This window comes from Carcharhinus amblyrhynchos, chromosome 12 (assembly GCF_965287045.1).
Source record: "Carcharhinus amblyrhynchos chromosome 12, sCarAmb.v2.hapA, whole genome shotgun sequence".
Classification (NCBI taxonomy): domain Eukaryota; kingdom Metazoa; phylum Chordata; class Chondrichthyes; order Carcharhiniformes; family Carcharhinidae; genus Carcharhinus; species Carcharhinus amblyrhynchos.
Window position 1 is genome coordinate 7060530 of NC_137335.1, and position 15212 is coordinate 7075741.

The 15212-nt window shown below is 45.6% G+C and overlaps 1 long non-coding RNA gene across 1 annotated transcript; it reads right to left on the minus strand.

The window, feature by feature from the left end:
- Positions 1–391: 391 nt before the first annotated feature.
- LOC145350527 (uncharacterized) lies at positions 392–14869 on the minus strand. Its single transcript, XR_013888218.1, has 3 exons — positions 14426–14869; positions 9056–9212; positions 392–708 (listed from the first exon to the last, which is right to left on the minus strand). It is a non-coding gene; the product is annotated as an uncharacterized LOC145350527 (long non-coding RNA).
- Between the last annotated feature and the right edge of the window lie 343 nt (positions 14870–15212).

Sequence of the window (15212 nt, forward strand, 5' to 3'; positions counted from 1 at the left end):
CTGAAGTCTGAGGTGACCATAGGCTGGTGGTGATTTTAACCTGAGGGTCACCACACCTCAGGTGAGGGGTAAGGTGGGCCTTCATGTATAACCTCAGCTGGTATGGGATTTGAACCCAACCCACTGGCATTACTCACCAGTTGCCCAGCCAGCTGAGCTAAACACAGAGTCAACAGTGATTCCAACTGAGCCACGCTTGACACTGAAGAGGCACAGTAAGAAGTCTCACAACAGCAGGTTAAAGTCCAACAGGTTTATTTGAGATCACGAGCTTTCAAAGCGCTGCTCCTTCATCAGGTGAGTGTCCGAGTAAGAGTGTGAGATTTCTTACTGTGCCCGCCCCAGTCCAACACCAGTATATACACATCATCATTGATTTGATCTGTTTTATTATTGTCATGTGTACTGAGATACAGAGAAAAGTATTGTTTCTTGCGTGTATGCAGACAAAGCATACCATTCATAGAGTACACAGGGGAGAAGGAAAGGAGAGGGTGCAGAATGTAGTGTTACAGTCATAGCTAGGCTGTAGAGAAAGATCAACTTAATATAAGGTAGGTCCTGACAGCAGCAGGGAAGAAGCTGTTCTTGAGTCGGTTGATACGTGGCCTCAAACTTTTGTATCTTTTTCCCGATGGAAGAAGGTGGAAGAGAGAATGTCCAGGGTGCATGGGTTCCTCGATCATGCTGGCTGCTTTGCCAAGGCAGCTGCAAGTGTAGATGGAAAAGGAGAGGGACAGAAACAAATTTAGAACAAGTTAGATAATGTTAAAAATACATTGCAATGAGAAGCCATAGAAATAGAGAGAGGAACATCAGAAAGAATTACTGCATAGGAAGGATTATTGGACAATAATTTTGACCCAGTGTAATGCCACAGGAAATCCCCTTCTCAAGGTAGCATCATCGATTATTCGAGGAATATTCACTGAACTGTGGCTTTTATTGTAATTTTACTAACTGATAAGAAGTCTGACAACACCAGGTTTAAGTTCAACCATTGTCAGGCATCTTACTGTGCTTACCCCAGTCCAACGCTGACATCTCCACATCATGTTTACTAACTGGACCACACAAGTCGGCAGGCCCCAAGTGTAATTCAGCCAGAACAGGAAACAGAATCAAACCCCACACTGTTAGAATTATTCAGAACCACACATCAACCATAGAAACATAAAAAATACAAGCAGGAGTAGGCCATTCAGCCCTTCCAGCCTGTTCCGCCATTCAACGTGATTGTGTCTGATCCTCTATCTCAATGCCATACTCCATTCTCCCTATAATTCCTTCTTAAATATATTCGAGGCGTGTGCCACCAAGACAGCACGGTGGCACAGTGGTTAGCACCGCTGCCTCATAACGCCAGGGACCCGGGTTTAATTCCGGCCTCCGGTCACTGTCTGTGTAGAGTCTGCACGTTCTCCCTGTGTCTGCATGGATTTCCTCCGGGTGCTCCTGTTTCTTCCCACAGAAAAGTGATACAAAGGGTATCCCACCCACAGCCAATGAGAATATTTCCAGATGATTTTGTGCAACCTTCCACTAAATTAACAGTCTCATTCAGGTAGATGAAACAACTGTGATAATTCACACACTTTCGGCAGCACGGTGGCACAGTGGTTAGCACTGCTGCCTCACAGTGCCAGGGATCCAGGTTCAATTTCCAGCTCAGGTCACTGTGTGGAGTCTGCACATTCTCCCCATGTCCTAGTGGGTTTCCTCCAGGTGCTCCGGTTTCCTCCCACAGTCCAAAGATGTGTGGGTTAGGTTGATTGGCCATACTAAATTGATTCTAGTGTCAGGGGATTAACAGCATAAATATTTGGGGTTACAGGAATAGGGCCTGAGTGGGATTGTGGTCGGTACAGACTTGATGGGCCGAATGGCCTCCTTCTGCACTGTCAGGATTCTATGACGTTTCTATTCTATGATATTTGTGACTTGGTCTCCATAGCTTTCTGTGGCAGAGAATTCCGCTGGTTCACCACCCTCTAAGTTAAGAAATTTCTCCTTGCCTCAATCCTAAATGACCTACCCCATATCCTGAGACCGTGTCCCCTTGTTCTGGACCCTCCAGCCAGAAGAAACAACATCCCTGCATCCAGCCCTGTCAGAATTTCATGCGTTTAAATGAAATTCCCCTTTCATTCTTCTAAACTCCAGTGAATACAGGCCTAGTCGACTCAATCTCTTCTCTGACGATAATCCTGCCATTCCGGGAATCAGCCTGTTGAACTTTCGCTGCACTCTCTCTATGGCAGGTATATCCTTCCTTAGACAAGGACACCAAAACTGCAGACAATACTCCAGGTGTGGTCTCACCAACACCTATACAACTGCAGTAAAATATCCTTGCTCCTGCGCTCAAGTCCTGAAGGCGAGTATACATTGCCTTCCTAACTGCTTGCTGTACCCTGCATGCCCGCATTCAATGGATAATATACTAGGACACCCAGGTCCCTCTGTACTTCAATATTATCCAATCTAGCGCCATTTAAATAATACCCTGCCATTCTATTTCTCCGTCTGAAGTGGATAACTTCACATTGATCCACAATGATATTGCATCTGCTACGTATTTGCCCGCTCACTCAACCTGTCCAAAAATGTACCAGCTATCCAACTGAGATAGCCAACAGGAGTCAACTATTACATTTTAAAAAAGTTCTTTCACTGGATGTGGCCAGTATTTGTTGTCCATCATTGATTGCCCTTGAACTGAGTGGCTTTCTTGGTCATCACAGAGATTTAAGAGTAACCACATTGCTGTGAGATCTGGAGTCACATGTAGGTCAGGCCAGTTATGGACGGCTAATTTCCTTCCCAAAGGGACATTAGTGAATCAGGTGGGTTTTTGCAACAATCAATGATATTTGTCATGGTCACCGTCACTCAGACTAACTTACAATCCCAAATTAATTAACTGAATTCAAATTCCACCAGCAGCCGTGGTGGGGTTTGAACCTGTGTCCCCAGAGCCATCAGCCTCTGGATTACTAGTCAACATTACCACTACTATTGTCTACCCTTAACAAATATCTTCTGACGTACCGTGAGCACACTGCATATGACCAGGTTTAGCTGAAAGATAAACTCCCAGCAAGGATGCTTTTCAGAAAGATGGATTTCACCTGCACCCTAGAAGTGAAATCCTAAAAATGTTTAAATTCATTTACAGGATGTGGGTGTCACCGACTGGGCCATCATTTATTGCCCATCCCTAACTGCCCTCCATTTCCGAGGGCATTTGAGAGTCAACCACATTGCTGTGGCTTTGCAGTCACATGTAGGCCAGACCAGGTAAGGATTTCCTTCCCTCAAGGACATTAGTGAACCAGATGGGTTTTTATAACAATTGACAGTGGTTTCATGGCCATCATTAGACTTTTAATTGCATATTTTTATTGAATTCAAATTTCACTATTTGCTGTGGTGGGATTTGAACCTGCTGTGCCTAGATCTTGCCCAAGGCCTCTGAATTACTGCTCCAGTGACAATACCACTACGCTACCACCTCTCCAACATATTAAATAGATTAAATCCTTGGCAAAACGCGTGCTGGTAGGGTTCAGTTTGTAATGATTAGTTAAGCTTCTTTTCGCATGACCTGATTACTGTTGAATGATTTCCATATATGTCATCATTTCTGCTGCGGAGAGCAGATTGTTGTTCGTATTTCTCCATTCTCTGCAGTTTTTCTGCATTAGTGGAGAAGACAGGACTATTATGTTGCATCTGCTTTTCCTGCAGCGTACAACATGGCCACTCTCTATCACTTTGAAAGCCGCAGTCCGATTGATGAGAACCTTGAAGTGTTATTGCTTGCTGAGGTGGGGTGAAATGTAGGGAGCACTCAGAGGCTGGTTGAACTACTACCTTTGATTCCCCAACTTTCAGAACGCAGCACATCTTTGGACTGTGGGAGCAAACCGGAGCACCCGGAGGAAACCCACACTGACATGGGGAGAATGTACAGACAGTGACCCAAGCTGGGAATCAAACCCGGGTCCCTGGCACTATGAGGCAGCAGTGCTAACCACTGTGCCACCGTGCTGCCCTGACTGACCCCTATCATAAGAGCGTGGATCCTTCACATTGATAGTTGTAGCGAAAATACTTGAGTACAAATGGTGATTTTAAAATTCCTTCTTGCAGGGAATTTTTCCATGAAATTACAGATGTGAGAAAGATGATCCCAAGGAGAGCTGACATGGACATTGCACATTCTTTTCAGCTTGGTTGTGTTGTCTATGATCATATGGATAGAATTGATTCCAATGCAGCTGCCTTATTCACTATGTGAAATGTAGTGTTATCCTCCACACTGGCAGAGAGAGACTCATGTCACCTTTCTGCACTTAAGGGTAACACACAGCAGAGGGCAGTACTGATGTTCAACTGCCTGCTCAATACTGTCGGTCATACTTTCAATTAAGGCATTCCGAAAACCTTAGTTTTGCTGCTTTGTGGCATTCAGATCCTTAACTGAAATACTGGAAGAGTAAATCAGTAATGTTCAAATTTAAATTGTGGCATTTATTCCATTGTAATTTATGTTTATTCAGTAGACTCACAAGTAAGGCTTACATTAACACTGCAATGAAGTTACTGTGAAAATTCCCCCAGTCGTCACACCCCGGCGCCTGTTCAGGCACACTGAAGGAGAATTTAGCACGGCCAAAGCCCTCTAACCAGCACGGCTTTCTGACTGTGGGGGGAAGCTGGAGCACTCGGAGGAAACCCGCACAGGCACGGTGAGAAGGTGCAGACTCCACACAGACAGTGACCCAAGCCGGGAATCGAACCCAGATCCCTGGAGCTGTGAGGCAGCTGTGCTAACTCAGTTAAAGAGGGCGGTTTCAAGGAGCAAAATAAAGGAGGAGAGAACGGTAGAAAGAAGATGGAAAAGAAAATCCCGCCCAGGCCCTATCCCCGTGACCCCATGCATTTACCCTAGCAAGTCCCCCGACAGTAAGGGGCAAGTTAGCATGGCCAATCCACTTAACCTGCACATCCTTGGACACTAAGGGGCAATTTAGCATGGCCAATCCACTTAACCTGCACATCCTTGGACACTAAGGGGCAATTTAGCATGGCCAATCCACTTAACCTGCACATCCTTGGACACTAAGGGGCAATTTAGCATGGCCAATCCACCTAACCCACGCATCTTTGGACTGTGGGAGGAAACCCACGCAGACACGGGGAGAATGCACAGACTCTGCAGGGACAGTGACCTGGGATTGGAATTGAACCCGGATCGCTGGCACGATGAAGCAGCGATACTAACCACTGCGTACTTGAGGATAATCCTAAACTGTCCATGGTTTAATACCCTATCCTTCAGGAGGCAAGACTGACACCTGTCTCTCAGAAATGCCCCAAAGCATTGCACATAAAATTGGATTGGTTTTTCGAAAAAAGTGATTAATGTTCTGTAAACAAACACGCCATTTTTCACACAACAAGGCCATGTAAACAAGCATTAAGTCAGCAGCCAGTTACTCGGCATTACTGGGACTTTGGTGGGGGAAGAGAGTTGGGAATAATTTTTTGCTCTGATTTATTCATTTACCTGATATGGACGTCGCTGGCTAGGCCAGCATTGATTGCCCATCGCTATTTGCCCCTTGAGAAGATGTTGGTGAGTCGCCTTCTTGAATTGCTGCAGTCCCTAAGGTGTAGGTACACCCACAGCGCTGTTAGTTCCAGGATTTTGGCCCGGCGACCGTGAAGGAATGGCCAAAATATTTCCAAGATTGTGAGGGATTGGTGGGTTTCCTCCGGGTGCTCTGGTTTCCTCCCACAATCCAAAGATGTGCAGGTTAGGTGGGTTGACCACATTTTAATTCCCCTTAGTGTCTCAAGATGTGTTGGTTAGGTGGATTAGCCATGGTAAATGTGTGGGTGAATAGGTTATGGGGCAGGTGGTGGGCTGGGTAAAGTGCTCTGTCACTGAGTCAGTGCAGACTCAATGGGTCGAGTGGCCTCCTTCTGCACTGTTGGGATACAATGGTTGTGTTCCCAGGTATCTGCTCCCCTCGTCCATCTAGATCGTAGCGGTCAATGGTTTGGAAGGTGCTGCCTATGGAGTTTTGGTGAGTTCCTGCAGTGCATCTTGTAGATGGTACACACGGCTACTACTCTTATGTTGGTGATGGAGGGTGCGAATGTTTGTCAATGGGGTGCCAATCAAGTAGGTTACTTTGTTCTGGATGGTGTCGAGCTTCTTGAGTGTTCTTTGAGCTGCACTCAACCAGACAAGTGAGAGGATTCCATCACACTACTGAACTTGTGCCCCGTAGATAGTGGACATCTACCTTATTTTAGTGATTTATTTAGAGGATGGTACTTCTGACAGTGCAGCACACCCTCAATAACTCATTGAGGTATATAGTGCCAATCTGAAACTATTCTCCCCTGAAAGTCAGGCTACTTGAAAGCCAGATTGCATCCAGATCTCAGCAGTGTTAGGCTAGATCTTATTTACATGTCAAGAGGTGATTCTTCTCATCATAGAATCCATACAGTGTAGAAGGAGGCCATTCGGCCCATCGAGTCTGCACCAACAAAAATCCCACCGAGACCCTATCCCTGCAACCCCACACATTTACCCTGCTAACCCCTCTAACATATGCACTAAGGAGCAATTTAGCATGGCCAATACACCTAACCCACACCTCTTTGGACTGTGGGAGGAAACCCACGCAGACACGGGGAGAACGTGCAAACTCCACACAGACAGTGACCCAAGCCAGGAATCGAACCCAGGTCCCTGGAGCCTGTGAGGCAGCAGTGCTAACCATTGTGCCACTTTGCCTGCCAGACCGCTATTCTCCTAGTGGTCTGCTGTTGTGTCATGTGGCCAACGCAGACACGCTGAATTCCTTTTCAGAGCTGGACCAGTTTGTAACTGGGGTTAGAAATCTCCTCTGAACAGGGGCATGTGTTTCAGCGAGCACAGGGCTAGACTGATCTCCTCAACCAGTTTCTAGATGGGTTTTATTTTCCCCAAATTCACCTGGGTTTTTTTATGTGTTTTTTTTTGCCTCCCTCATGGTTTTGGATGGGGAGTGTATATTGGGGTTCACAAGTTATTGCAATTGTGTGGAACAGGCTGGATAGACCAGAGGGACTCCGCTGTATAACGGTGGGTCATTCTGCTCCAATTGGCGGCGCTGTGAGTGGTTAGCACTGCTGCCTCACTCCTCAGGGACTCAGATTCAATTCTGGCCTCGGGTGACAGTCTGTCTGGAGTTTGCACATTCTCCCCATGTCTGCATGGGTTTCCTCCGGGTGCTCTGGTTTCCTCCTCTGGATTGACCATGTTAAATTACCCCTTGGTATCAGGGGGATTAGCAGGTGGGGTTACGAGGATAGTGCCTGGGAGGGATTGTTGGCAGTGCAGGGTCAAAGGGCCGAATGGCCTCTTTCTGTACTGTAGGGATTCTATGATTCATTAATGAGATATCCTATTGGAGCAAAATTTTCCTAACCCATGAATTCTCGATGAGAATTTATTTATTTAGGTTAAAAAATCTACCCGATTACTCAATCCATTTGGAAAAGATCTTGTCAATAATACAAAATTTGAGGAGGAACGCATTATTTCAATGCTATTCATCAACATATTTGTCAATAACAGGTCTTTCCTAGAGTTGCTTAATTTTAAAAGTAAGAGATACAGGAGCTGGGATCAAGGAATCCATTGGTGAGGAAATATTGTCTAGAGCTACCTGTTGGAGGCAAGTTCCCAGCCTGCTGGCTGCTTCATGGACCCATTTCTATTGTTCTGTCCCCTTCAATAAAGCTCAGGATATTCTGCACCAAGATACAAGGAGATATTTCACAGCAAGGTCTGTATCGAGTTGAATTGCATGAGCCCACTTTTAACTCATCCTAAAACCCAGCCACTCACTCAGTTAAAATTGGGCCCCTATATACGCTGTGGGGAGTCGTCGGTGAGGAAATGGACTTGGACAGAAATAGAAGAGATTGTGTTTGATAGCCTAAATAAAGCACAGCTGGACGCACAAACGACGAAGGCAATTATCTCTTTCTCTCCTTCCTGTTTTCTCCCCCTTTTCTCTGCGCCAGCAGATGACGACGTACCCATTAAAAGAAAATTGCCAGTTCTGAATGAGTAAGGTAAGGTTTCTATTGGTTGCAAAGGTTAGCATGGATCAAGTTTCACATTTGGCTGATTTACATAGATTTAATTTAGACCCAAATCAATGCGGAGTCAATCCAGCTGATTTTTTTTCCACTTGTTTGTTCAGTCAGTGGGCAGATTTTTTTCCTGGCATCACAGGAACACAAGAATTAGGAGCAGAAGTAGGCAAACTCAGACCTTCGAGCCTGCTCCGTCATTCAATCAGATCATGGCTGATCTCCCCCGGTCTCAAATCCACCTCCCCATCTGTTCCCCATATCCCCTCATCCCTTTTTATTAGGAACATATCTATCTCCTTCTTGAAACCATTCAATGATTCAGAATCCACCACGCTATGGGGCAGCGAGTTCCACAGATTCACCACCCTCTGTGAGAAGTAGTTCCTCCTCATCTCAGTGTTAAACCTACCGCCTTTCAACTGATACCTGTGACCTCTTGTTTTAGATTGCCCCACAAGGCTCTACATTTACTTTATCAATCCCTTTTAAAATTTTATATACCTTGATCAGATCCCTTCTCATCCTTCTAAACTCCAGCGAGTATCAACAAAACTGTGTAATCTCTCCTCCTACGCCAACCCTTTCATCCCCAGTTGACAATTGTTAATTCCAGATTTCTTTTATTGAATTCAAATTCCACCATCTACCTTGGGGAGGGATTCGAATCTGGGTCCCCAGAACATTATTCTGGATTTCCGGATTACTAGTCCAGTGACAATACTACCTTTTAGTGAAGAAGTGTTTTCTAACTTCCTTGTTGAACGGCCTTGCTCTGATTTTCAGATCCCGCTGCCCCTCCCCCACCTCTCCTTGACCTCCCCCCACTAGAAAAATATCTCAAACGGCGGAAACAAATGCTCGTTATTCCAGATTTTTAACTTACACTCTTGGATAGTCCATAGGCTGCAGCTCACAGTAAGTCGGAGGCTCCATCTGTTGCTATCTTTTCTTTACCGACCTCTCTCGTTCCTCCTTCCTTGTTTCTTCTTCTTTGTCATCCAGCTTGTCCACAGCAACTTTACTCCTTTCTCAATCTGTGTCTGTGAAGGTGAGAGGTGGTCGGTGATAGGTTAAAGAAAATGGCACTTTGTGATCTGGGAGCTGCGGCTGGGCTTGTGAGGGGGTGGAGGGTGGATCCAGAGTGGTCAGGCAGGTTTCATTATGGAGTCGATTGGTTGATGTGCAGGCTGGTTAAGTTGGGCAGCACGGTGGCACAGTTCTTAGCCTCAAAGCTCCAGGGATCCGGGTTCGATTCCTGGCTAGGCTCACTGACTGTGTGGAGTTTGCACGTTCTCCCCATATCTGCATGGGTTTCCTCCAAGTTTCCTCCCACAGTCCAAAAGATGTGCTGGTTAGGTGGATTGGCCATGTTAAATTAACCCTTAATGGAGACTAGCAAGGTAAATAGATGGGATTACAGGGATAGGATGGGGTTCTGGGGGTAGGGTCTGGGTGGGATCGCTATTGGTGCAGATTCAATGGGCTGAATGGGCTCCTTCTGCACAGTAGGAATTCTATGTTTCTATTATCCTAATGTCAAAAAAATGTCATGAACGGGTATGGTGCCAAGGTTGAATGTGGATGGCAAGGATTGGGTATAAAAGCAATGTCTTTGGCTAGAGATGATACAAAGGTAGATAAAGTTCAAAGGGCAGGAAGGGAGTGATGCTTGATGGGAGGAGGGAGAGGGAACATTAAATTTACCACGCAGTTATAGATTTGAGGCAGGTCCAGCACATACATTCCTGTAATTTAAATGACTGAACCCTTAGAACAATTCCAGTTGTAACTCAAAAATAAATTCATTGCCTTCATTTGAATGGCTATTGAATTGAGGAGACAGGGATTTTCTAAACAGCCCCTAATGACACTGGAAATAGTTAGATTTTATGAAATATTGAGAGGGAACCTTCGGATAATCTTTAAAATGCTACTTGGAGACCAAGGGAAATGAGGCCCAATGGAACCCAGAAGGAAAATACAATAAAACAGGGAAATAAGATTACTGATCTGAACTGTTTTTTTATATACTTTAAAATAGAACACCAGTAAAATGGGGAAATAGGAATACTGATCTAACTGTTTTTTTTCCCTTCTGGGAAGTCAGAACGTCTGGTAAAATGGTGGATTGAAGGGTGGAAGGAGAGGTTTTGGGAGTCAGCATTGGAGGTGTTCAGGATGGGACAGGATCACCAGACGTGTGAAGGGTCAGGAAGAGGGAGAAAAGGTCAGGAGAGCAAGCTGGGAGAGGGGGGAGGGAGAGAGAGAGAAAGAGAGAGGGAGAGAGAGAGAGAGAGAAAGAAAGAGGGAGAGAGAGAGAGAGAGAGAAAGAGAGGGAGTGAGAGAGAGAGGAAGAGAAGGAGAGAGAGGGAGAGAGAGGAAGTGAGGGAGAGAGGGAGGGAGAGGGAGAAAGAGAGAGGGAGAGAGAGAGGGAGAGAGAGAGGGAAATGGAAAGAGAGAGAGGGAGAAAGAGGGAGAGAGAGAGGGAGAAAGAGGGAGGGAGAGAGGGAGGAGATAGTGAGAGAGGCAGATGGTGAGAGGAGAGAGGGAAAGAGAGTGAAAGAGAGAGCGGGAGAGGGAAAGAGAGAGAGACAGAAGCAGACAGAGAGAGAAAGAGAGAGAGATGGAGAGAGAGTAGGCTTGAGGTTGCAGAGCAAGTCACAGGGTGCAGTAATAGATGGACAATTGAGAAAAGGTGAGCAGGAGCTTGTCGGGATGGGACAGGGTCACCAGATATGCGAAGGTTCAGACAGAAGCAGAGATTGCAGAAAGCATGAAACAGAAGACTGGAGGAATTTTTAAAAAGTTAATAAGGTGAGAGAGAATGCATTAATAAGCATCAAGCTTATCTGTAAAGCAAAATAAGAAGTGGAGATGTCAGGGACTGACCCACAGCACCACCTGGTGTGGACAGTGTGGACCTGCAGTGTGACATGTTCATAAAATATTCACATTTTTGCACGGGCATTTCCCATTCCAGATGCTTACATTGGGATTTTTTTAATGTTAAACGTAGGCAGACAACTTCTGACTCAAAATCGTTAACAACAGGAAGCGAGATCCGTGAATGGGGAGAATGGGTCACAGAATTAGAATTTGGGAATCACAGCCCGGAAGCAGGCCATTCGGACCATCCGGCCTGTGCTAGGTCTCCAAATGAGAAATGCACCAAGCACCATTCTTCTGCCTACTCCCCGGAATCCTGCACGTTCTTCCTTTTCAGAAAACAATCCAATTCCCTTTTGAATGTATCAATTGACCCCACCACATTCTCCTGATTTTAACCATTGGGTCATTGGCAAGATGTTTTACATGTAATGCATTGTGAGTGCAGTTATTGTTGTACAAGGCAACCTATCCCACCAGACTGAAGACAACATTGGGGTAGATTAAGATGAATTAAGACAGGGCAGTTAGAAATAAACACTGGGTTAATACATAGGGTTACGGGAATAGGGCCCTGGGTAGGATTATGGTCTGGATGGGCTGAATGGCCTCCTTCTGCACTGTAGGGATTCGATGATTCTATGAAGTGCTAGTTTCAGGCCTGGACACCAATTTGAAAATCATTAGCACAGGGAGAAAAATAGAAAAGTCCCTAAAACAAAACAGGAACAGTGCAGGATATATATTAAAGGTCATTCCGAAACATGGGTTTGAAAATAGGTCTGAAGAAACTAAAACTAAACCACACACAGAAAAAAAGCTGCAAGTTTACTTATAACACACCACTGTTAAAATGACAAAACAGAAATGCAGCAAAATGCCCAACTCGATCATACAGTGCCTTCCACTATTGTTGAAGAATATGAGCATCTGGCACATGGGAGCACCATCACTTGCAGGACTGCACGGTGGCACAGTGGTCAGCATTGCTATCTCACAGCGCCAGGGACCCAGGTCCAATTTATTTGTGTCACAAGTTGGCTGACATTAACACTGCAATGAAGCTACTGTGAAAATCCCCGAGTCGCCGCACACTGGCGCCTGTTCGGGTACACTGAGGGAGAATTTAGCATGGCTAATACACCTAACCAGCACGTTTTTCAGACTGTGGGAGGAATACAGGGGCAGCCGGAGGAAACTCACGCGGGGGGAGAATGTGCAGACTCCGCACAGACAGTGACCCAAGCCGGGAATCGAACCCGGGTCCCTGGCGCTGTGAGGCAGCAGCGCTAACCACTGTGGCGCCCACCTGCCATTATCACCGTTGCTATACCGTTGCTGGGTCACAGACAGCGCTGTGGGTGCACCATCACCACATGGACCGCAGTGGCTCAGGAAGGCGTGACTCACCATCCAGTGGAATTAGGAATGGACCATAAATGCTGACCTCGCCAGAGACACCCACATCCCGTCAACGACTAAAGCCACATTAACCATCAGGCAGACAAAACGGCAGCAAATAAAAAATAGAAGCAAAGTGGCAGAATGTGTTTAAAACAGAAAGAAATTTGTACCTCGATGAAACTGCGAATTATGCACCAGTTCAGTGGCTGCTTGACATTTGCGCAGTAGCCTGCAGTCAAGGAATTAGTTAGTCCATGGAGGCTTGTTTTTTAAATAATCAAGATACCTGCATGTTAAATAGCAGCTCAAACTCATAAGGCCAAAGCTCGATATTGTTCGAGGAAATGTTTACTGCTGAAAGGACATGGAGTCTTTGGAGAGAGTACAGAAAAGGTTTACCAGGTTGTTGCCTGGTATAGGGTGGCGCTGTGGCACTGTGGTTAGCACTGCTGCCTCACAGCACCAGGGATCTGGGTTCGATTCCTGGCCGGGGGTCACTGTCTGCGTGGAGTTTGCACGTTGTCTGCGTGGGTTTCCTCCGGGTGCTCCGGTTTCCTCCCACAGTCTGAAAGACGTGCGTGTTAGGGTGCGTTGAGCCAGAGTGTGGCAACTAGGGAAATATCACAGTCACTTCATTGCAGTGTTAATGTAAGCCTTACATGTGGCTAATAAATAAATAAACTTCAAGGATATTAGCTATGAGGATCGAATAAACTGGGATTGTTCTCCCCGGAAAAATGGAGGCTGAGGGGCGACTTGATAGAAATGTATTAAATTACGAGGGGTATGGATAGGGTGAACAGTTGGAAGCTTTTTCCCAGGGCAGAAATGACAATTACAATGGGGGGAACAAGTTCAAGGTAAGGGGGGAAAGATTCAGTGGAGATGTGTGGGGGAAATATTTTACAGAGGGTGGTGGGGGTCTGGAATGCACTGCCAAGTGAGGGTGGTTGAGGCAGATACGTTACTGTCATTTAAGACTTATCTGGATAGGCATATGAACAGATGGGAATTAGAGGGATGCAGGCGGTTGGTCTAGAGAGGACAATGTGATAGGTGCAGGTTTGGAGGGCTGAATGGCCTGTCCTTGTGCTGTACTGATCTTTGTTCTCTGCTCTTTGTTCTATATCCCTGGCAGCGGAGTTTCCATCAGTAGGCTTTCTTCAGATCAGGTTTAAAGTGAGCAGGGAGCTATTACTGGAAGACTAACAAACCCATTCATTTCCAGTGCCTTAAGAAAACAGCAGGCTCACCTAACTTGTTGTAAATTTGCACTTCAAACTGCTTGAATGATTTAAGACGTTTTAACGAGGGAGTACCAGGTCCACATGATCGAAAAGCTCTTAGATACAAGAGCTAAGAGATTGATTGCACTGTTGTTGTGGGATTTCAAGTGATGAATTGTATCCACATAGGGTTCAATTATTCAGTTTTACACACACACACACACACACATACACACACAAAAACACACACAAAAACACACACAAAGACACACACACAAAAACACACACAGAAACACACACAGACACACACACACTCACACACACACACACAAAAACACACACAAAAACACACACAGACACACACACACACAAAAACACACACAGACACACACAAACAAAAACACACACACACACAGACACACACAAAAACACACACAGACACACACAAAAACACACACACACACTCACACACACACAAAAACACACACACACACTCACACACACACACAAAAACACACACAGACACACACACACACAGACACACACACAAAAACACACACAGACACACACACACACAGACACACACACAAAAACACACACACACACACACACACACACACACAAAAACACACACAGACACACACACACACAGACACACACACAAAAACACACACACACAAAACACAAACACACACACACACACACACACACAAAGAATTTAGATGATAATACCTTACCTCTGGCTGCCCGAATACAAAGCCCAGCTCAGTTCATCTCCCTTTCCGGTGGTAGCCTCAGAGACTGACGAGGATTGCTGGTGGCAGGGTGGTGGAGGGAGGAACTACATGCCCTGGTGCCCTCTTATTGCCACCGGAAAGAATTCTTAATACAATAATCAGTATGGTCTTATTTATAGCAATCCGAATCAGACTCAACGTGCACAGTTGGAGCTTGCATAGGTCTATCAGACATGCTTGGTCATCTCATTAACATTAACATGCTCGCTTAGGGTTCTGAGCCAGTGTATCCAGTAACCGCAAAGACTGAAATATGTTTGGCCATGCTCTACTGCATCTATAACATTCGCGCGGCCAAATTGAGGTGGTGAATTGTGTCCTGACCACAGCCACAATTCGTCAAAGGACAGCAGTGGAGTTGACCAATGGCTTTAGCACATGGTACTTTGGTGTTACAAAGCGACCCTCCTGCAGCTCCCCCCTCCCATCCCATCACCACCCCCATCCCTTATTCATCATTCTTGCTGTTTTTACCACTTCTAAATTGCCGAAATTCTCCACAGATTCACCCACAATAACCCACATTTTGAGACTGAACTTAAAGCACAAGTCAATAGAAGTGAATATGATGGGATTGGACAAGAAGAAAGAAGTTGCTCGGACAAATTGGAAAATTGTTTCCAAGGACCAGGACCGACACAAATGATCTCTTTCTAGAGGGAACTTTTTTTTATTCATTTGTGGGCATGGGTGTTGCTGATTGGCCAGCATTTATTGCCCATCCTTA